The following is a 22675-nucleotide window of genomic DNA, read 5'->3' as shown; positions in this document are numbered from 1 at the left end:
AGAGTACCAGGTGGTACATAATGTCATCACTGAAGATGCCGTTACTATGGCATCCGGAACCCTATTCCAGCTCTATGCTTTCACCATCTTTCTCTGTTTTCACAGAGGGACAGAAGCTGCTGCAAACCATATTTTAATATTTTAAGCGTAGCTAGAAAGTTTTGTTCTTTGTCAGGATAGGTGTTCTTTTCCATCATTCTTTTTTGTCAAGCAGTCTCACCGTGCATAATCCTCAGCTTCCTTTGGTGTCGATAGAATATTTTAAAGTATTACCATTGTAATCTGAGAGTTGAACCAGAGAAAGAGAACGAACCTCTGGGAAACATACTAGCGAATAGAAAGTTGACAGCCTTCTGTGCACTGTGGAGTCTTGCTGGTAAATTAAATGATCGTCCTTGTTTCTAACAACCTTAAAATATATAGATTGTTTATTTGGTTCTCCAGACACTAATCTTCTACATGGTAAATCTTTAAGGAGAACTTTGAATACAACAAAGGTTTATGATGTTAATGTTCCTCTTCATTAATCCTAACAAACTTTACGGCGATAACTCAGTGATAAAGTGGGATATTTTGGTATGACCTTTAAGAAAGAGAAAATGGAAATCTGAATCTCACAATCAGCATTTCCCAAAGTCTGTTTTGCAGGATGTTATTAAATGCTATGCAACAAATGATTTCATTGAAAAATGCTGAGTTAAAGTAAATTATGCAGATTTACTTACTATAAAAATTCACAGGAATACATTAATGCACAGTGTGAATTTCTGAGTTGGCTAATGGATGTAGGGTTGTTCATTTTTTTTTGGTGGGGGGACAGGGTCTGGCTGGAGTGCAGTGGCACTATCACGGCTCACTGCAGCCTTGACCTCCTGGGACCAAGTGATCCTCCTGCCTCAGCCTCCCAAGTAGCTGGGACTACAGGTGCGTGCCACCATCAGCTAATTTTTGTATTTTTTGTAGAAATGATGTTTTGCCATGTTGCCTAGGCTGGTCTCAAACTCCTGAGCTCAGGCAATCCACCCATCTCAGCCTTCCAAAATGCCGAGATTACAGGCATGAGCCCCTGTGCCTCGCTTCATTTTTCATTCCTGTTTCACCATGAAAAACTTTTTCTTTTTTTTTTTAAGAGTAATTTAATGGTTTCCTACTCCCCCAAACAAATTTTAGGAAAACCTGCCCTAAATTCATCTGTTATACCTAAGTAAAGCATTTCTCACTTAATTAAGCAATGTGTATACAACCAGATAACAATGGATTAACATGCTATGGCATATTCTTCTGTGACAGATTATTGAACAGACTCACTGATTTAGCTGCATGTGCCAGGAGATTACTAGAAACTTGGGCCTCTTGTGATGTGAGGGCAACTGAGCAAGCTCCATTGTGAATACACTATCCCCTCATGAATATGAAATGTAGGTACTGACCAGTTGTGTGCTTAACATGGTGGGATACAGTCTTGTCCTTAGTTTGCTCATATTCTCATTGGAAAGGGCAGTTTTACACATATGAAAAGTGAAATATCAACATAATTAAAGATTGAATTGAATTCTAAATGTGTTCCGCAGGCAAAAGTCTGTCAGACTTCAGAAAAGGGAGAGATTAGTGGATTGGTTAGAAGGCTTCAGTAGTAGGTGAAATTTGGATTAACTTTGAAGAATTGCTTAAGATTTCCAGAGGCTGAATTGGACTATGAACTCAGTAGTTCTCTCTCCTCTGCCCCCAAATCCCTCTCCCCGATTATCTTAGTGATGACTTGAGACATGATATATTGAATTATAGAGTATGCCATCAGATAATCCAGACATTCCCATACTGTCCCACTCATCTCTTGTAATCTAACAAAATATTTGCTCCATCTAAAAATGGCATATACACTAATTCCTGAAAAGAATGAAGAAAAAGGCAGAAAAATAGTGTAGGGGAAAAAGTTTAAAGCAGTTTTGCTGCTTCTTTGAAGGTAATCCTTTGTAGGTTTCTATATTTCAACTACAGCATAAGAAAAATTGGTACTATTTCAAGCCATATGGATTTATAAAATCTTTTGCTATTTCTTTATTACACGATTAATTCATTGTTCATTATACAAAAAATGGAAAATAAAAATAACATAATTAAAAAATGAAACAAGAATGTAAAAATTTTAAGGCCAGGCATGGTGGCTCATGTCTGTAATCCCAGCACTTTGGGAGGCTGAGGTGGGAGGATTGCTTGAGGCCAGGAGTTCAAGACCAGCCTGGACAACATAGCGAGACCCTGTCTCTATTATATTAAAAAAAAGAGTAAAAGTTATAAGCCCCAAGATAAACAGCAAACACATAGAAAATTATACATACAATTATAAATTATTCCATGTATTCAGATATATAGCCATATCAACCTATATATGGAAAGCTATATAATATATATGAAATATATATATATCTATATTTGATCTGTATGTATTTTAAAAAATGGGATCGTTGTGTTTATGCTGTACTGAAACCTGATTTTTTTTTATACAACAGTATTAGTCTACTTTAATATGTATCTATTTTTTAATCCATGATTTGTTGAGCCCATCCCCTATTGTTAGATTTTTATTATTTATTTTATTTTTCTTAGATGGAGTCTTGCTCTTTTGCCTAGAGTGGAGTACAGTGGTGTGATCTTGGCTCACTGCAACCTCCACCCCCTGGGTTCAAGCAATTCTCCTGCCTCGGCCTCCTGAGGAGTGGGGATTACAGGCATCTACCACCACGCCCAGCTAATTTTTGTATTTTTAGTAGAAACAGCCTTTCCCCATGTTGGCCAGGCTGGTCTCGAACTCCTGACCTCAGGTGATCCAACCGCCTCAGCCTCCCAAAGTGCTGGGATTACGGGTGTGAGCCACCGTGCCTGGCCTATTGTTAGATTTTTAGATTGTTTATTTTATAGATTTGACAAATGCATATTTTTGAATAAGTAATTCAAACAATGGAATTATAACTGAGTTCTTAAAATGAAAATCATCCAAGATATAAAAAGCATTATTGTTATTATTTTTGTTGCTAACCAGTCTTGGTGCTATGATATGACAGACGAGCAGTCAAGACACTATGACACACTAAGAGTTTCCCAAGTTATGTCGACACATTTCTCAAGTGTGTTTTATAGTAAAAACAAGCAATACCCAAACTGAATCAGGATTATTTTATTTTCAGTCTAGTTTAGAAAAAGCAGTATTTCTTTATCTTTCATTTATTTATGTGGAGGGAGTAAAACTCCTTTTGGAAACCAACGATTGACACTTTATCCTCTTTGGGCACTTAAAATACTCTGATTGCACCTGTGTCTCAGTTACTGTCATGGAATCAGTCATATGCAGGGAAACTTTGACTGTTTTTGTTATTATTTTTAAGCTCCCCCTGTGCCAGAGAGAGAGAGAGACAGGAAGAAAGTACAATACACCGATATAACAGCGGTTCTCAACTCTTGGTGCACATTAAAAACATCTGGAAACTTTAACAAATACTCTTACTCAGGCTCCTTAGGAGAAGCTGATTTAATTGGTCAGAGGTGGATTCTAGGCATCACCATTTTAAAGACTTTCCAGGTTTCCAGGTGATTTTAATGAACAAACAGTTTGAGGACCACTACTGTAGAGAAACCAGTTATATATATAGAGAGACACTAGAAATGACTTTTAATTTTCCCTCAGTAGTAAGAAAGAAGCAATTTCAGAACAAATAGAATAACATAATGTTTTGCTTTACAATCTAAGGAGTAAATCCATAGAATGCACCATTCAGAAAGGTGGTGCAGGGAGAAAACAGAATAGGTTCCATGCGGTACAGACAAAATGAGGTGTTATAGATTGTTTGGAAGGAAGTTGGGGTTATTTAGAATGCATGTTTAGCCTTTGGGTTTGAAATCACGAAAACGATTACATTTTTCTCTTCCAAATGTCCTTTTGATTCAGAGTTACACACAATATCAAGCGGAGAGAATCACTAATTTTAGTCGTATGGAAACTTATAATATTGCGTATCCTTTGCGGTCTTATCACAGGATTCTTGAGTTGGAAACAGCCTCTGGAGTAATGGAATTCATGCTTCTCTTATACTTTTTTCCCCCAACTTAAAAATTATGGAAAAATTTACGTAACATAAAATGTGTCATCTTAACCATTTAAAACTGCATTTATGCTTTTGAATCCCTGCTTGACATCCACAGTAAATAGTATATATCTTTTGTTTACACTTCTAGTGACAGGGAAATCATTACCTCACATTTAAGGAACATCTTTAGTTGTTAGAAAATTCTTTCTCTATTCATAAAAATGTGATGTCTTATAATGTCCACTCCTTCTTTCTCTGTAGCTATCTGAAGAGAAAAAAATATTTGTAGAGGTAATTGCTCCAAGTAAATCAAATAAAGGAATTAGCGATTCTTTTCTGTGTAGATGAAAAGTATAAACACAGTAAAATTACAAAACACTGTAAACTGTCTTGTGAAAACTTTCATGTGAAATGAGGTATTCTAATTAATCATATTTTAAGTTAATTCTAATTAATCATATTTTAAGTTAATCAGAGTATACAGTTGTCCATTGGTATCTGAAAGGGATTGGTTTTGGAACCTCCCATGGACACCAAAATCCATGGATGCTCGAGGCCCTGATGTAAAATAGGCCTTGCATATTTGCATAAACCTCTGCACATTCTCCTGTATACTTTAAATCATCTCTAGATTACTTATAATATCTAATCCAATATAAATGCTTTGTAAATAGTTGTTATATTGTATCATTTAGGGAATAATGACAAGGAAAAAAGCCTGTACATGTTATAGTACAGATGCAACCATCCGTTTTTTTTCGAAGTATTTTCCACCTGAGCTTGGTTGAATCATGGATGCAGAACCCATGGCTATGGAAGGCTGACTATAATTCAACCTAGTAAATCATGAGTGCCTCTGAGGTACAGAAATATAAAGAAATGTGAAACAAATAACGACAAATAAGTGAAATTTTAGTTGTTTGAACTATTTTCAAACTAGAGCAAGCTCTCTTAATCAGAGAACTAGCATTTATACTTGAATTTCTCAGATCAATATATTTACCAGTGCCTTAGGCAAAAATACAAAAAGCACATTTATCAAATGTACAGATAACATAAATCTGGGGATAGGATGAGAATGTGGGCAAATGCTGATTGCAGTGCTGTAATGTGCCTAAATGGAGCCTAAGATGAAAGGAAAAATGTGTGCTCCAAATTTTTGGTAAAATTTGGAAGATATTTTATGAAAATATCTTCCCATATTATAAACCAAACGGAAAAAGAAAATCTTGACAATAAATGCCATGACTACATATAAAACTTCACTTTGTCCGGTATGTTTGCATGTCATTGCCAGCCCTCATAAACACACTGGGATAGGGGCAGGGAGCCTCGATGGCCCCTCGGAACTGTAGGTGGCTTGGAAATTATTCCCACTGCACAATAGTGCTGGCTCATAAAGTGAACAAATGAACAAGAATAGTCTACTTTCACTTAAAATTTTGATGTTTTATTTAACGTAGATTTTTGGCATTGATTTTGAGTTTTTAAAAGACTGCCTTCAAATATTAGTTGTCTTGATTCCTGAGAGCTTAAATTTTGTGCTTGAGGTGAGTGCCTTACTTGCCTCACCCTAATCCCAGCCCTGGGATATTACATTGAATAATGATTCATTTAAATATTAGTCAGCTACTATGAATGAAAGTAGACTAACAAGATGAAATTTCTTTGGGATAAAAGTAAATGTAAACATTTAGCAAACTGACTTAATACATTCGGGTTTGGGAATTTATGGTTTAGCATCAGTTCACGTGAAAAGGAATTAGGAGCTTCAGTTGACTCTAGGCTCACTGTGTGCTACCAGTGTCACATAGTTATTTAAACACTAATGAAATTTATTCTGCAAAGAATAAGAAATTACAAGGCAACTTTATTCTTCACTGATCACGCCATTGGAGAACTTGTAGGTTCTGATTTAAAGGTAGGCTTTGACTAAGTAAGGCATATTCCAGGGACTAACATGAGGGAATCTGGAAATTATGTCATATGAGGAATAGGAGGAAAGGGAAACATTAATTCTGGGAAGAGAAGCTTAAAAGAAGAGAAGAGGATGTAGATGTGTAACCTCCATGACAGTTATAGTTCAAATAGAGGTTGAGTTATGTGGAGGAAAGTTGTGCTTTGGCTGAGAGGGTGAATTAGATAATTTCTAATTTTTTTTTCCATTTTAATGATTCTATTACTCTGTGCCAAAAAATTATTTAGCGATCCACTTTGGAATGAACATCCTTTTATCTGCTTTGATCTTAGAGGTTCATTTACTGACCCACCTACCCATTCCTGCTCTCCTACTCAATTAAGATGGATTAAAACTAGAATAATTTCATTTGCAATGAAAGCTATTAGTCTGAGCAGATTATCTCCATGGTAATCTAATTGCATAGGTGCAAATGACTTTGCATAAATGAGCATTTGACAGACCATTTCTTTTCTTTTTTTTCCCTGAGACAGAGTCTTGCTCTGTTGCCCAGGCTGGAGTACAGTGGTGCGTTCTTGGCTCACTGCAACCTCTGCCTCCCGGGTTCAAACAATTCTTGTGCTTCAGCCTCCTGAATAGCTGGGATTATAGGCCTATGCCACCACGCCCAGCTAATTTTTCTATTTTTAGTAGAGATGGGGTTTTGTCATGTTGCACAGGCTGGTCTCCAATTCCTGGCCTTAAGTGATCCATCTGCCTCAGCCTTTTCAAGTGTTGGGATTATAGGCATGAGCCACCGCGGCTGGCCTGACAGACCATTTCCTATCATTTTTTGTGCAGAGTATAAACAGTAGCATTTTAGATGAAACTTCAGTATTAGGTTTTAACTTTGATTATATTCTTCTTAGCAAGGAAAGGGCAAGTTGTAATTTTACCTTCTAGAGAAATATAAGTAAGAAAGCAGGGTCAGTAAAGTATCATTTATCTATTTAAAATAAGCATACTTCTTTATTTAGTTCAGTGACAAAATGATAGATGATATATATGTACATCAGGTACTGAGATAATAAAAAGCTCCAAGAAGCCGAAGTATTACATACTTAAGTAATGGTATTTCATGGGATTAAGCCCTTTCCAAAATTAACATCTCCTTTCATCTACATTTATTTCCAAGCTATCTCCTCTGATAGCTTACTGTTTTTTGTTTATTTTTTGAGACAAGGTCTAGCTTTGTCGTCCAGGTTGGAGTCCAATAGTGCAAATGACAGCTCTCTGCATCCTCAAGTTCCTAAGCTCAAGCAGTCCTCCCACTTCAGCCTCGGGAGTAGCTAGTACTTTAGGTGTGTGCCACCTTTTTTTTGTTTTTGTTGTAGTTGTAGTGACAGGATCTTACCATGTTGCCCAGGCTGGTCTCAAACCTCTGGGCTCAAGTGATCCTCCTGCCTTGGCATCCCAAACTGCTGGGATTATAGGCATGAACTGCTGCACCCGGCCCTGTTTCTTATTATACCTAAATATTTAAAATAATTTACTTTTCTCATATTACATAAAGTAATTAAAGTATTTAATAAATCCTGAAAATTTCCCTTAGAAAGGCAAAAACCATTCATATTGAATAATGAAAACCTTAATTACTTATGAACACTATAACTCACTTATAAGTACTATTTTTAATGGAGTGCTGATCTTATGATTTATCATCCTTCAGGCTATTGCTAATGTTTATCTCTATGTAGAATTGCAAAACTGTGAAAGACCATAAAGAGCTGAGTGTAAACTCATTACCCCTGCTTCAAAAACCATTCATTTATTCAAAAGGTATTTATGAGGTACCCACTTTGTGCTAGACACTGTGCTTGGTGATGGGCTTGAATTGTGAACAAAGTGGACAAAGTTACTCTCATCATGAAGCTTGGGGGATAGATGATAAAAAGTTAACACATAAGTGAATAAATTATGGAATTCCAGGCATTGATAAGTGTTGTAAAAATAATGTAGGAAAGTGATAGGTCAAAGGTAATCTAATTTAGAGAAGTAGAAAGATCTTTAGACGAGGTCCCATTTCAGCAAAGACCTGAATTAGATGAGCTAAGGAAAAGTAAAAAGATCTGAGAGAGGGATGTGGTGGCCACATTCTGAGATGACACCAGTGGTCCTTGCCTCCTGGTATTTACGTCCCTATGGAATTCCCTTCCACACTGCATCAGGATTAGTTTGTGTGACTGGCAGAATACAGTGGAAGTTGTGGTGTCCACATTCTGAGGTTAGGACATAAAGAACATTGCCATTTCCCCTTTGATCTCCTGGGACATTGTCTGGGGGAAGCGAGCTGCCAAATCATGAGGACACTCAAGCAATTCTATGGAGGTGATGGAACTGAGGCCTCCTGCCAACAGCCAGTACCAACTTGCCACCTGTGTGAGTGAGGCATCTTGGAGGCTCCCCAGTCAAGCCTTCAGATGATGGCTGCCCTGGGTGCATCTTTCTGCAACCTCATCAAAGACCCTAAGCCAGAGCACCCAGCTAATCCCCTCCCGAAATTCTGACCAACGGGAACTTGGGGATAATAAAAGTTTATTTTTTAAATAATGAAGTTTTGGGATATGTTGTTATGCAGAAATATGTAACTAATAAAAGGAGAAATCTCAAGAGTAAAATCTTTCAGAGAAGAACAAGCTTGGCATGTTTGAGGCATGACAAAAAAAGGCAGAGTGGCTGGATATTTGTTGGGAGGGTGAGAGTGGCTGGAGATTTCTATTCATGACCCGCTTTGTTAAATAATAGAGGATAACCAAAAGTTCATAAGTACTCAGCACATACTGTGTGTTCACAGTTCTTTAATTTATCTTCTTGGCTTTTGTAAGTTATAGTAAATCGTGTATTTAAAAAAATCTTCATTAGAAATCTATGTACAGGATCGGGTGAGGTGGCTCACGCCTGTAATCCTAGCACCTTGGGAGGCCAAGGCAGGCAGATCACTTGAGGTCAGGAGTTCAAGACCAGCTTGGCCAACATAGTGAAACCTTGTCTCTACTAAAAATTAAAAAATTAGCTGAGCAAGGTGGCGGGTGCCTGTAATCCCATCTACTGGGAAGGCTGAAGCAGAAGAAATGCTTGAACCCAGGAGGCGGAGATTGCAGTGAGCCAAGATTGTGCCACTGCGCTCCAGCCTGCGTGACAGAGTGAGACTCCGTCTCAAAAAAAGAAACCTATGTACGATGTAAAATATTGTATTTTAGCTGTGGTCAGGTTACTGAACTTTTCAGCAGACACGTAATACATTTTTCTAAAACAGGATGCTTTGGATAGATTAGCCATCCTAAAGCATGACAAAGCAACTTAAATCCTCCAAGGATTAATATTATATAGAGTGAAAAATAGATATTTAAAAGAAGGCCATGTAGTAATATTTGGTTACCACTAATGATCAGACACAGATGGAGTCTTTGAGGATAAAATAAAAACACAGCAAATGATTTTTTTTTTTTTTTGAGATGGAGTTTCGTTCTTGTTGCCCAGTCTGGAGTGCAATGGCACGGTCTCGGCTCACCACAACCTCCGCCTCCCGGGTTCAAGCAATTCTCCTGCCTCAGCCTCCCGAGTAGCTGGGATTACAGGTGCACACCACCATGGCTTGTATTTTTAGTAGAGATGATGGGGTTTCTCCATGTTGGCCAGGCTGGTCTTGAACTCCTGACCTCAGGTGATCTGCCCGCCTCAGCCTCCCAAAGTGCTGGGATTTACAGGTGTGAGCCACTGCGCCTGGCCTGATTTTTTATGAAAAAGGGAATCTTTGTGCTTTTTGATTCATAATTAAGCCAAATTTTCTTGTAGAAAATAGGTCATTGTTAAAATAGAGTTTTGGATCAAGCCAATGTCTGTGGGAGATAAGAATAATTAGAAAATTAATTTTCATATATTAGGGTTTTGTTTATATCTAATAATCCATCATTTATTACCCAGGGAGTAAAAACAACTCCTCAAAGCAGTATTTTTCCGGCTTTTCTTACATCTCTATGGGAACACTAATCCTGCTTTAAATGTTTCACAAAGAATCTTGGGCGTTTCCTCTAGAAGTTGTTGCTCAGGTTCTCCATGAATTAGCCCTTTGATTACCACCAGTTCCATTTTCCTACTCTGGCTCAGATGGAGATCCTCTTGTGAACCCAGTAAGCAGCTCTTTGCTGATGCTTGCTGATTGCTCCGCTGGTGATATTACTGATGATCCATGAAGCTTATTCCAAGGAATACAATGTTCAGAATTGAGACTGCTGATGTTTGCTCCAGGATTAATGAATAATATCAAATATCCTTGTTAAGATGCCACCTCTTCTGTTGAGAGCCACCAATGTCTCCACCAAGTTTGCTATCCGATGTCAAGAATCCTATGTTTGTACAGAAGGCGTTATCTCTTGTTGCTGTTGCAGTCCCAGCATCCAATGTAGCTAGAACCTTTTATTACTGATGTCTAGATGGAAATTTAGTGAAAAGTGTCTTTTGAGCATTTCTAGATTTGTAATTACAATTACCTCAATCTAGTAGTCAGTCATAGGTCCATGGAAAGCTGGCCTGGATGATAATTTGAGTGATCAACTCATCAACACTCAGAATCATTGTCTCTAAGCAAAATATTGTGCCTTGAGTCTCTTTTGTCTTATGAACAATTTTTTTGGAGGTGTCTCCAAAACCTCATATAAACAGACTCGTTGCTAATCTATCTTGCAGCTTTCTTTTATTCCTTATGTTGATAACAGGTAGTCAGACATCTTCAGCAAGATTGATCCCCCTTCTTTTGTACTTTTCTCATGTACTTCATTACCAAATCCTATGTGCATTCTCCCAAAAAATTTCTTTTCTATACAGCCCTGCTTTTCCAATTCTACTGCACTGCCTAGTTTAGGACTTCATCATATTCACAGACACCGGCAGTTTCAAAGTGTGGTCTGCAGATCTCATGGTGCCCAAAACACTTACAGGGAGTACCAAACCTATTTTTACAATAATATGAAAAAAAATGTCTTTTTCACTCTGTTGACATTTGTACTAATGATGCAAAGCAATGGTGCATAAAAATGCTGATCCTGAGCACAAATTAAGAGAATGCTACCAAACTGTATGTGAGCAGCTATTTGATTTGATTTGATTTTTTTTGAGACGGAGTCTCACTCACTGTCGCCCAGGCTGGAGTGCAGTGGTGCCCTCTCGGCTCACTGCAACCCCCTCTTGGGTTCAAGCAATTCTCATGCCTCAGCTTCTCCAGTAGCTGGGATTACAGATGTGCACTATCATGCCCAACTAATTTTTGTATTTTTAGTAGAGGTGGAGTGTCACCATGTTGGCCAGGCTGGTCTCCAACTCCTGACCTCAAGTGATCTGCCCGCCTCAGCCTCCCAAAGTGCTGGGATTACAGGCATGAGCCACCGCACCCAGCCCAATTTTATTCCTCATTGCCACACACTTACAGTAAAGAAAATGAGTTTCACTTAAGAATGGCTTTGATGGAGCAGTACAAATTATTTATTTTACTAAATCGCTAATTTTACTAATCTTACTAAAATTATTAATTTTATTGAATCCTGTGAGTACACATTTTTTGGTCTCATTTTTAAATTTTAAGTTCCTCAAATGATTTCAACACTTATATCCAAATGAGAGCCCCTGGTTTCCTGTATTTTTTTTTTAAAGGGAGCAATAACACAAAAATAAAAACTGTGATGTTTAATCATAATTTTATATGATTCATTATAATTTGTATGATTAAAATTCAGTTGCAGTTAAAATTAAGTTAAGATCTTAGATTTCCCCAAAGTATCATGAAAATTAATATACTTATATTGGTAAAAAATAAAACACTGGAAAATAGATGGTGGTATGTATGGGTATTTATAAATATATATATGTATTTTTTATTTTATTTTTCACCTTTAATCTCTTTTACTGGGCAAAGATAAATTATGAGTGGTATTTTCTAGTATGTGTTAATTTGTTCTCCAGGTATTGAAAAGCATCATTTTATACTTTTATTTTACTCCCCCTTTTTTTTTGAGATGGAGTCTCACTCTGTTGTCCAGGCTCGAGTGCAGAGGCATGATTGGCTCACTGCAACCTCCACCTCCCAGGTTCAAATAATTCTCATGCCTCAGCCTCCCAAGTAGCTGGCATGTGCCACCACACCTGTCTAAATTTTGTATTTTTTAGTAGAGGTGGGGTTTTGCCATGTTGGCCAGGCTGGTCTTGAACTCCTGGCCTCAAGTGATCTGCCTGTCTCAGCCTCCCAAAGTGCTGGGATCACAGGCACGAGCCACTGCACCCGGCCCATTTTACACATATTTTTAATATTCTATGTGACAAAATAGGAAATACGCATACCTTTTGCTGTGTACCAAAATATGATGGTTGTATTGACAAAAAGTGCTGTGTGATTGATTTGTGAGCTGAACTGCTTCTCCATGAACCATTTTTACTTGAAAAATGCTGATAGACCAACTATGGTTGTTCAAATTTGGTTATTTGGTGGACATTTTCTCAAAAAGTGAACGAAGCAAGCCTGTTACTTTAAAAAACACAACTGACAGTATTTGCTGCCAATGACAAATTCTGAGCTTTCAAATTTTAGGAATTTTGGAAATTTGTATGTGGCACTGTGAGCTTGACAGCCTCTTAATACTTACAGATTTTTCTGGTAAAGTCAGTGGTAATATTAACAAAAGTGTGGCAGAGTCAGGATCCACACCCAGGCATTCCAACTCTAGAGTCTGTGCTCTTAGAGAGTTTATGGTTCTTCCTTCCCAGGCTTTTCTACAGAACAAATGAGGTCCAAGCCCCTCAGCATGGCACTGACAGTCTTTGCATATAAACATTTTTCCTTTCATGCTTAGCTGGTTTCCTTATTGAGCCTCCCATTCTCCCCAAGTTTAATTGTTGTGTGCTATTCCCAGAAAAAGGAAGTTGACTCTCAGAAACTAGAACATGAATGTCTTACTACTGTGAAACATAGGCAGCATTAGATGAGGAGTAGGAAAGCTGACTGAGGGATAAGAAGAAGGAATGAATGGGTGATGCTGATTAGCAGAAAAATCTCTGGGGAACTTGGTGAGCACCTGGGAATGCAAATGTGTCTGTATATTTAAGTCAGATTAGGTAGAAGGTAAGCTGCTGGTTTTGGCAGTCTACAAGAATGAAAGGAAATAGTGAGTCCTGGATTTAGGTAGATAGAGATTGATTTGACAGACGATCCTGAAATCAGGCAGACAATTTGGATGGCAGGAATCAGAACCCTGACTGGTCAATGCTGTAGTTTGGATATAGTTTGTTTGTCCCCACCAAATCTCATGTTGTAATCCCACCCCCAGTGCTGGAGGTGGGGCCTAATGGAAGGTGTTTTGGTCATGGGGGTGGATCCCTCATGAATAGATTAGTGCCCTTCCTGGGGGTGAGTTCTTGCTCTATCAGAGATATTTTGTGTAAATACAATCCAAATGCATTCATAATTTCCCCCATCCTAGTTTTTTAAAACTGAAATATTTTACATATTGGTTTTGTATCTTAATTTTTTCTTTTAATATTATGCTTTTGAAATATTTCCATATCTGTGCATGAAGAACCCCCTTATTAGTTTTCATGGCTGCATAATTTTACAATATATAGGCATTCCTCACCATGCCCAACTGGTCCTAACAATTTTTTTTTTTTTTTTTTTTTTGAGACGGAGTCTCACTCTGTCACCCAGGCTGGAGTGCAGTGGCGCGATCTCCGCTCACTGCAAGTTCCGCCTCCAGGGTTCATGCCATTCTCCTGCCTCAGCCTCCCGAGTAGCTGGGACTACAGGCACCTGCCACCACGCCCACCAAATTTTTTGTATTTTTAGTACAGACGGGGTTTCACTGTTTTAGCCAGGATGGTCTCGATCTGCTGACCTCGTGATCCACCCGCCTCGGCCTCCCAAAGTGCTGGGATTACAGGTGTGAGCCACCGCGCCCAGCCAGTCCTAAACATTTTTTTAAACCTAGCTGTCAATGATAGTACTATGGACAAGATGGCCAATTGGGCTTTCCTATTGCTGGATGATTAGTCTGAAACTAGACTTTTTGTTTGGTGGCAATTTTTTGCCTCCCTTAATTTCTCAGTGATTGCACTTTATACAACAGGGGCTCCATCACAGGTTTATGCACACAATTAATAGTATTAATACTCTTCATGGCTGGGCACAGTGGCTCATGCCTATAATCCCAGCACTTTGGGAGGCTGAAGTGGATGGATCACTTGAGGTCAGGAGTTCGAGGCCATCCTGGCCAACATGGTGAAACCCCATCTCTACCAAAAAATAAAAAAATTGGCCAGTTGTGGTGGTGTATGCTTGTAGTTCCAGCTGCTCAGGAGGCTGAGGTGGGAGAATCGTTTGAACCTGGGAAGTGGAGGCTGCAGTAAGTTGAGATCACGCCACTGCACTCCAGCCTGGGTGACAGAGTGAGACCCTGTCTCAAAAAAAAAATACTATTAATAATCACCCTGTTTATTATCTGACTTATTTTACATTGTTCATAACACAACCTTTTTGCTTTTTTATTCCAGGTGCTGAACGTGTCCTCCAAGGGTTTCAAGGTTATCGTATGCCCTGAAATTGGGCAAGGAGCTTTAAGAGGGAACTTTGAGTTTGCCAGAGAAAACTCAAGATGTTTCTACATGAAGAAAATGGTTTCAGACATTTGACTTCTTTATTTTTTGCATACTCTGTGTGATGGTTTTTAGCAAAGACCTAGAGTGGTTGTATGGCTATTTGCAAAGGCTGAGTGTGACTTGATATTGGCTCAACTTGAAAACTTTGATATTTGATGTTTGTATTCAAAATTGGAAACAAAGGTGTTTAAAAGGATGATATATGATTATGGGGTGGCATATAAGACTTTGTAGAACTTACATGCACACTTATATATTTTCTGCCAAAATAGTTGTTTGTTTTGATGTTAACCTGTGCTTGGCATGTTTATCTCCATACCTTCTTTGGTTTAAAGTTTATTCTAATTAAAACCCTAATTAGTAATATTTGTATTTACCGGTAGCTTAGCTGTCTGAGTGTAATCTCATTTTGTTTGTTAATTGGTTTGCATTATTAGCTCATTTTAAATTGCCAAGAAAAATCCTGAAGACAAGTGAACATAATTAAATTGGAGCATGGGTCACTTCTTACTGCCTCTTTTTCCAGTGAGCAGAGAATTTCTATAAACAAAAACAAGGTCTACTTTAAAGAGAAATAATTAAGGTTTGTATTTTAAGTAAGGATAAATCCTATTGTATTTAAGATGATAGTTGTGAGATTTGATTGTTGTGAAATTTGATTGTTATGAAATATGAGAAGGTAAAACTGAGACTTATTTGAAGATTCATGCAATAATTTTCTTATTTGAGCAACATTTAAGACTTGGGAGATATACCTAATGCTAGATGACGAGTTAGTGGGTGCAGCGCACCAGCATGGCACATGTATACATATGTAACTAACCTGCACAATGTGCACATGTACCCTAAAACATAAAGTATAATAATAAAAAAAAAAGACTTCATAGGGGGCGCCTTTTGGTAAAGAAGCAGAAACTTTGGAGTTAGATAGACCTGGGTTGGGGCTTGGATTTGACATTTACTGTCTGTGAGATCTTGGTTAAGTTACAGGCTGAGTATCCCTTATCCAAAATGCTTGTGACCACAAGCGTTTTGGACGTCAGATTTTTTCAGTTTGGAATATTTGCATATACATTATGAGCTATCTCAGGGATGGAACCCAAATCTGATCACAAAATTGATTTATATTTCCTATATATCTTATACACATGATCTGCAGGTAATTTTAGACAATATTTTAAAATAATTTTGTGCATGAAACAGAGTTTTGACTGTAACCTGTCACATGAGGCCAGGTGTGAAATTTTCCACTTGTGACATAATGCCAGTGCTCAAAAGATTTCAAATTTTGGAGAATTTCAGATTTGAAATTTTTGGATTAGGGATGCTCAACCAGTATTACTCTTTCTAAGCCTCAGTTTTCTCATCTTTAAAATGGATATAATAGCAGCTGTTTAATAGTACGTTGTTAGAATTAAATGAAATAGTGTATGTCAGGTAGCTCACGCACCTTAGGCACTTAAAGAACACAGTTTAGTTTTCCTTCTAGTCTTTAGATGATTCATGGAGCATAATTAGAAGCTATAAACAACAACAAAACTCCATCTGTGAAATCTTTCTCCCTGTACGTCACTTAGGTAAACACAGCCAGATTTTCTGCAGAGAAGCATAAACAGTCTTTATTGTCAGTTTGATTGTCGACTTATCATAAACCAAACACAATAGTCTGAATTTAAGAAATAGGGGCTTTAAATAGGCGGTGAGTAAACAGGCTGTGAACAAGAAAGTTTTGACTATCACTATAGAAAAAACACTTGATGTGCAGATTTGCCTAACACATTTTTAAAAAATTATAGAAATGTAATTCTGTATTTTCACAACTAAATTAATCTTTTCCCCTTCTGGTTAATTGGGGAATTATTTTTTACCTAGAATAATAAAACATATGATATGATCAAGTTCAATAATTTACTCTTCAAATTGATGAAACAGTTCTTCAAGTAGTCTCACATAATTACACTGCACATTTGAAAAGTATTCATTTCTTATAATATATTTAAATCAATGGTTAAAAATGAGCACACAGACAGAATATGCCAACAAATTTTGCTTTCCAGGGTGGCGGTGGAGAAGAGATGGGAGGTAGGAGGGAGAAGGGGAATTGAGAGGTAGCTAAATCCCTAGATCAATGAATGTAATTAAACAATCTTGAAAAATTTGATAAATAATTAGTGCTAACAAACTCAATAGAAATCAAAACTAGTTAATACACTTAAAGAGGAAAAGAATCTCACAGACAAATAAAAGATAGAGAATGGCCATTTATTTACTCAACAAATATTTATTTAGTGGCTATGATGTAAAAAATAGAGCTATAAACTAAAGAATATGTGGGCTAATTGAAAAAAATGTATTTATGGTAGAAAGAAGTGAAGTCAAATATTTTATTCAGTTTACAAATGAAAGCCTCATAGATGTAGCTAAAATTACCGTCCTAATTATTGTAAAAATTACTACTTTTGAAATGAAAAAATATAAAAACATGACAACTTTTCCCCTCTCATTCAACTCCATTTTTCATAGTACCTTTTGTGCCTATCCTTTCCAATCTTTTCCTAATTTTATACAGACCCAGTGAAAGATACATTACACACACATATATACATGTACATTCTCATTACCAATTTTCTGTATTCGTTCTTACACTGTTATAAAGAACTACCTGAGACTGGGTAATTTAGAAAGAAAAGAAGTTTAATTGACTCACAGTTCCACAGGCTGTACAGGAGACTGTGGAGGCCTCAGGAAACTTATACAAATCATGGTGGAAGGCGAAGGGGAAGCAAGCATGCCTGCAAATGGTGGCAAGGGAGAGAGAGAGAGAGAGAGAGAGAGAGAGAGAGAGAGAAAGGGGAGGTGCTACATGGTTTCAAACAACCAGATCTCATGAGAACTCTATCAAAGGACAGCACTAGGGGGATGGTCCTAAACCATCAGAAACCACCTCCATAATCCAATCACCTCCCACCAGGCCCCACCTCCAACACTGAGGATCACAATTCAACATGAGATTTGGGTGGGGACACAGAGCCAAAGCATATCATATACCTTACTTCACAAAAATTAAATCATGCTATAATATTCTATAATAATAGCTTTGTAATTAATGTTATTATATTCATGAGCTAGTGTCCTAGGAAAAAATGCTAGGTTATAGGGAATGCACATTTTATAATTTCATGGACAAATTACCTTCCCATAGGTTATATTAATTTAGATGAGGAGACTTCCAGTTTGCCAAATACTCCTGCTAGCATTGGATACTATCTTCTTAAATCTCCCCATTCCCGTTGGCAAAAATTATAAAGGTTTAAACTTTTTAGGTAGCCAAATCTGTTAGATTTTTCTTTACTAATTCTGGGTTTCCAATTTTACTTAGCCTTCCCCTCACCCTGCATCAAACAGTTGTAAAGTATTGTCCTATCTGTACATATTAATATTTTAAAAGATATATTGCTTACACTGAGCCTTAATATTTTGTTTCATGTATGTTGAGAGATTATGAATTCACTTAAATGACTTCTGAATTCATAACTAGTTGTCCTAATACCTGACAGAGCAGGAGCATCTCCATCTTGGACAAGCCTCTCATTCTAAAGTTCACCTTAATAAAAAAATCGCCTAAATCCAAAGGGCACCAGCCTAATGGCTAAGGTCAGGATGACCATAAACCACAAATAACATCTTCAACCAGAAACATTCCAAAGTCCTCCCCGACCACAGACATGCTAGCCTCGAGATAACCCACCTCTGGCCAGGAAGATGCCAGCCCCGAGATAACCCCGCTCCAAGCCAGAAAGATGTTTGCCCCCAAGATAACCTCCCTTCCTCCCAGAGACATTCCAACCCCGCGATAAAACTTCTCCCTCACATAGAAACATTCCAACCTTGTAATAAGCCCCCTCACCCTAAAACCAATAGATACTCTTGGTCTGTAAGAGAAAGCGCTCCTGACTGAAACTGGCCAGAAGCCCCTCTCATTTTTTATTTAAAGTAAACCTGTCTTTAACTGCCAGCTGCATTTTGTGTTTCTTTCCTCTTTAACTCTCACAATACTATTTATTGAACCATACATGGTCCTTTTTGATGTAAGAGTTAAAAAGAAATTGTTTAGGCAGATAGGGTAAGGAAGTCCTCGGTAAGGTTTTCCTTTTAATGAAAAGCAGCCCCCAAATCATTTCTTTTCTAACAAAGAGCAGCCTTTAAAATCAAGCTGCAGACATAGATAAGCAAGCTGGAAGCTTGCACGGGGGAATGGCAGTAGCTGTGCCAATAGGAAAAGGCTACCTGGGGGCTAGGCATGTTCAACCTGGTGGCTCCATCTTCTCTTTTCTTTGTCAACCACAGGTACAGTAAGGAGCAGGCAACATGGCGCCTGCCAGATAGAGATTCCATCTGCATAATAAGAGTAGGGTGGGATGGTCAGCTTCTTCCTGCACTATGTAAATGGCACACCTAGTCTAGCCAATCTCTAGGCCCTATGTAAATCAGACACCGCCTCCTCAAGCTCCTCTATGAAACCCCATGCATTTCACCACTGAACCGGAAGATCCACCGAAGGCCCCCTCTCTTCCTGTAGGAGAGAGAGCTATTCTCTCTTTGCTTTCTGTTGCTTATTAAACCTCTGCTCTTTCTTTTTTTCTTCTTTTTCCTTTTTTTCTTTTTTGAAACAGAGTCTCACTCTGTAGCCCAAGCTGGAGTGCAGTGGTGTGATCTTGGCTCACTGCAACCTCCGCCTCCTGAGCTCAAGCGATTCTCGTGCCTCAGCCTCCAAGTAGCTGGGACTACACGCTACATTTTAGTTTTGTTCCCTCACTTGGCATTTGTGTCCTTTTTTCTCTCTGTCTTCTCCCTCATCTCTCCCTTTACCTCATTTTCCGGGTGTATGTGTCTGTGTACACTCATACACAGTGCCTGTATCTCGTGGTAATAGGGTGGGATGCCTGTGTCTTTGTCTTTCTGTAACTTTCTGAATGTTTATGTCTTTTTCTGTTACTGACTCTAATTTTCTCCATTTTTCTCTTTCTCTCCTTCTGTCTCTTTCCAGATAAATGCTACCTGAAGTTACTTGTTGTCTGTCACAGCCACATCCAAAGGACAAACCAAGTAACTAAGTATTCCACAACACAGTCACTGAAACATAAACCCAACCACTGCATTCATAACTCTGTAGGCAGCCCTGCTCTTGAACACATAGATCCTTTATGCTTTTATCATCAAAACTTTAGAGAACAACTTCAACTACGGTTTTGAAAAAGTGTTAATGCATTGATTATTAATAGAGATTTGGGGCAAAAAACACTTACCTCTTCATCATTTTTGCCTCCTTCTTACTGGAAATAGAATTGGGACCAGCATTTAACGACAGGTAGAAAAAGTGAATAGTCCTGGGTCAGACTTTCCAGATATCATTCAGACAATCTTGAAGAGATTTGGGAAGTCTCAATACCTCACATTTTTAAGAGTTTTGACAGAGCAGAGACCTATTTTTCAGTGTGAAATCAAGGCCAAATAGCCTGGAAAAGGAGATGATGGTAGAACTTGCATTTCATCTTCCTTCTTTGTAGAAAGGATGAAAAACTATCAGTGATATTTCCAGTCTCAGTTGCAGGGAGGGGTCTGGACATGAATCAGGTCCTGCTGATGAGAAGCCCTTGAACAGAGTGGGGAGGCAGAAGAAGAGGGGGCTGTCTTCCTGACAGGCGTGCTCTGGCTGCAGGTTGACATGGCTGGCCTTAGCCTTTCCCTTTCTAGGCTCCAGCTTTGTGGGTGTGAGGCTTTCAGGGATGTGGCTGCAGCAGTGGGAGCAGAAGCTCCAAAACCCTGAATACCAGCTAACTGGTGTGACTTTGATACAGTAGTGGCTGCCTGACCTAGTTTGTTCCATATGCTTGGGATAGGCCTGCTTTCTACCCATTGCACCAGTCCTCTTCACTCTCAAACCTGCTCTTAGTGGCCCTGCTCTGTCGCCTGCCACCGCTGCTGGGGCCTGAGTGGTTCACTGCATCGTGAAGACAGATTCCAGATGCTGGGAACAAGCGCCTCCAATCCCAGACGCTGTGTCCAGCAAAGGCTCTGTGGTTCTGGCCTACAGTGGCGGCCTGGACACCTCCTGCATCCTCGTGTAGCTGAAAGAACAAGGCTATGATGTCATTGCCTACCTGGCCAACATTAGCCAGAAGGAAGATTTCAAGGAAACCAGGAAGAAGCATTGAAGCTTGAGGCCAAAAAGGTGTTCATTGAGGATGTCAGCAGGGAGTTTGTGGAGGAGTTCATATGGCCAGCCATCCAGTTCAGCGCACTGTATGAGGACCGCTACCTCCTGGGCACTTCTCTCACCAGGCCCTGCATCGCCCACAAACAAGTGGAAATCGCCCACCGGGAGGGGGCCAAGTACTTGTCCCATGGCGTCACGGGAAAGGGGAGCGATCAGGTCCAGTTTGAGCTCAACTGCTACTCGCTGGCTCCCCAGATAAAGGTCATTGCTCCCTGGAGCATGCCTGAGTTGTACAACCGGTTCAAGGGCCGCAATGACCTGATAGAATACGCAAAGCACCACGGGATTCCCATCCTGGTCACTCCCAAGAACCTGTGGAGCATGAACAAGAACCTCATGCACGTCAGCTACGAGGCTGGAATCCTGGAGAATCCCAAGAACCAAGCGCCTCCAGGTCTCTACGCGAAGACCCAGGACCCGGCCCCCAACACCCCTGACATTCTCGAGATTGAGTTAAAAAAGGGGTCCGCGTGAAGGTGACTGACATCAAGGATGGCTCCACCTACCAGACCTCCTTGGAGCTCTTCATGTACCTGAACGAAGTCGCGGGCAAGCACGGCGTGGCCCGTACTGACATCGTGGAGAACCGCTTCACTGGAATGAAGTCTCGAGGTATCTAGGAGGCCCCGGCAGGCACCATCCTTTACCACGCTCATTTAGACATCAAGGCCTTCACCATGGACTGGGAAGTGCACAAAATCAAACAAGGCCTGGGCTTGAAATTTGCTGAGCTGGTATATACCGGTTTCTGGCACAGCACTGAGTGTGAATTTGCCTGCCACTGCTTCGCCAAGTCCCAGGAGCCAGTGGAAGGGAAAGTGCAGGTGTCTGTCTTCAAGGGCCAGGTGTACATCCTCTGCTGGGAGTCCCCACTGTCTCTCTACAATGAGAAGCTGGTGAGCATGAACATGCAGGGTGATTATGAGCCAATTGATGCTAACGGTTTCATCAACATCAATTCCCTCAGGCTGAAGGAATATCATCATCTCCAGAGCAAGGTCACTGCCAAATAGACCCCTGTGCAATGAGGAGCTGGGGCCTCCTCAATATGCAGAGCCCCCAAGTACAGGTGCTAATTGTTGTGATAATTTGTAATTGTGACTTGTTCTCCCCTGCTGGCAGCGTAGTGGGGCTGCCAGGCCCCAGCTTTGTTTCCTGGTCCCCTTGAAGCCCGCAAATGTCATCATTGAAGGGAAGGGTGTGGGTCAGCTGCGGTGGGGAGCTATAAAATGACAATTAAAAGATAACAACCCCCCCCCAAAAAAAACTGCTTAGTTTGGACAGTAAACTTAGTAACCCTATCTCTAATTCTTCCAACATAAGTACCTAATTACCTGCATTTAAATTCTTTCTGTTTGAAACACCTAGAGTAGTTACTGTTTCCTTTATTGAATGCCAGCTGATGTCAAAGACCGACAAAACCAGATGGTGGTTAAAGGTGATAAAGACAGATTTTATTCAGTACTCTTGTAATAGGGGAGAATAGCCAATGTAACATGAGCTCAACTCTGCTGCAACAAAAGGTGGGACACTTTTTAAATACTGGGGTGTGCTGAAGAAAAGACACTGATGAGTGTTAAGGGGCATATGGTCTGTGTCACTAGGTTATCTAGGTTTGCTACTTGGTGCTTATCTGGAGGAGAAACAAACTTCTTACATCTTTGTGACAGGGGAAGTTGTGCAAGCTGGGGCAAGGGGCTGCAGATGTTATGCCCTTACCTT

General features: G+C 39.4%; 1 pseudogene; it reads left to right on the top strand.

The window, feature by feature from the left end:
* Positions 1 to 22105, top strand: part of LOC473355 (argininosuccinate synthase-like) — an 89225-nt pseudogene extending 67120 nt beyond the window's left edge.
* The last annotated feature ends 570 nt before the right edge of the window (positions 22106 to 22675 follow it).

The sequence above is a fragment of the Pan troglodytes genome, chromosome 10, assembly GCF_028858775.2.
Source record: "Pan troglodytes isolate AG18354 chromosome 10, NHGRI_mPanTro3-v2.0_pri, whole genome shotgun sequence".
Lineage (NCBI taxonomy): Eukaryota > Metazoa > Chordata > Mammalia > Primates > Hominidae > Pan > Pan troglodytes.
The sequence above is the reverse complement of the archived record's forward strand: the minus strand, read 5'-3'. Positions and strand labels throughout refer to the sequence as shown.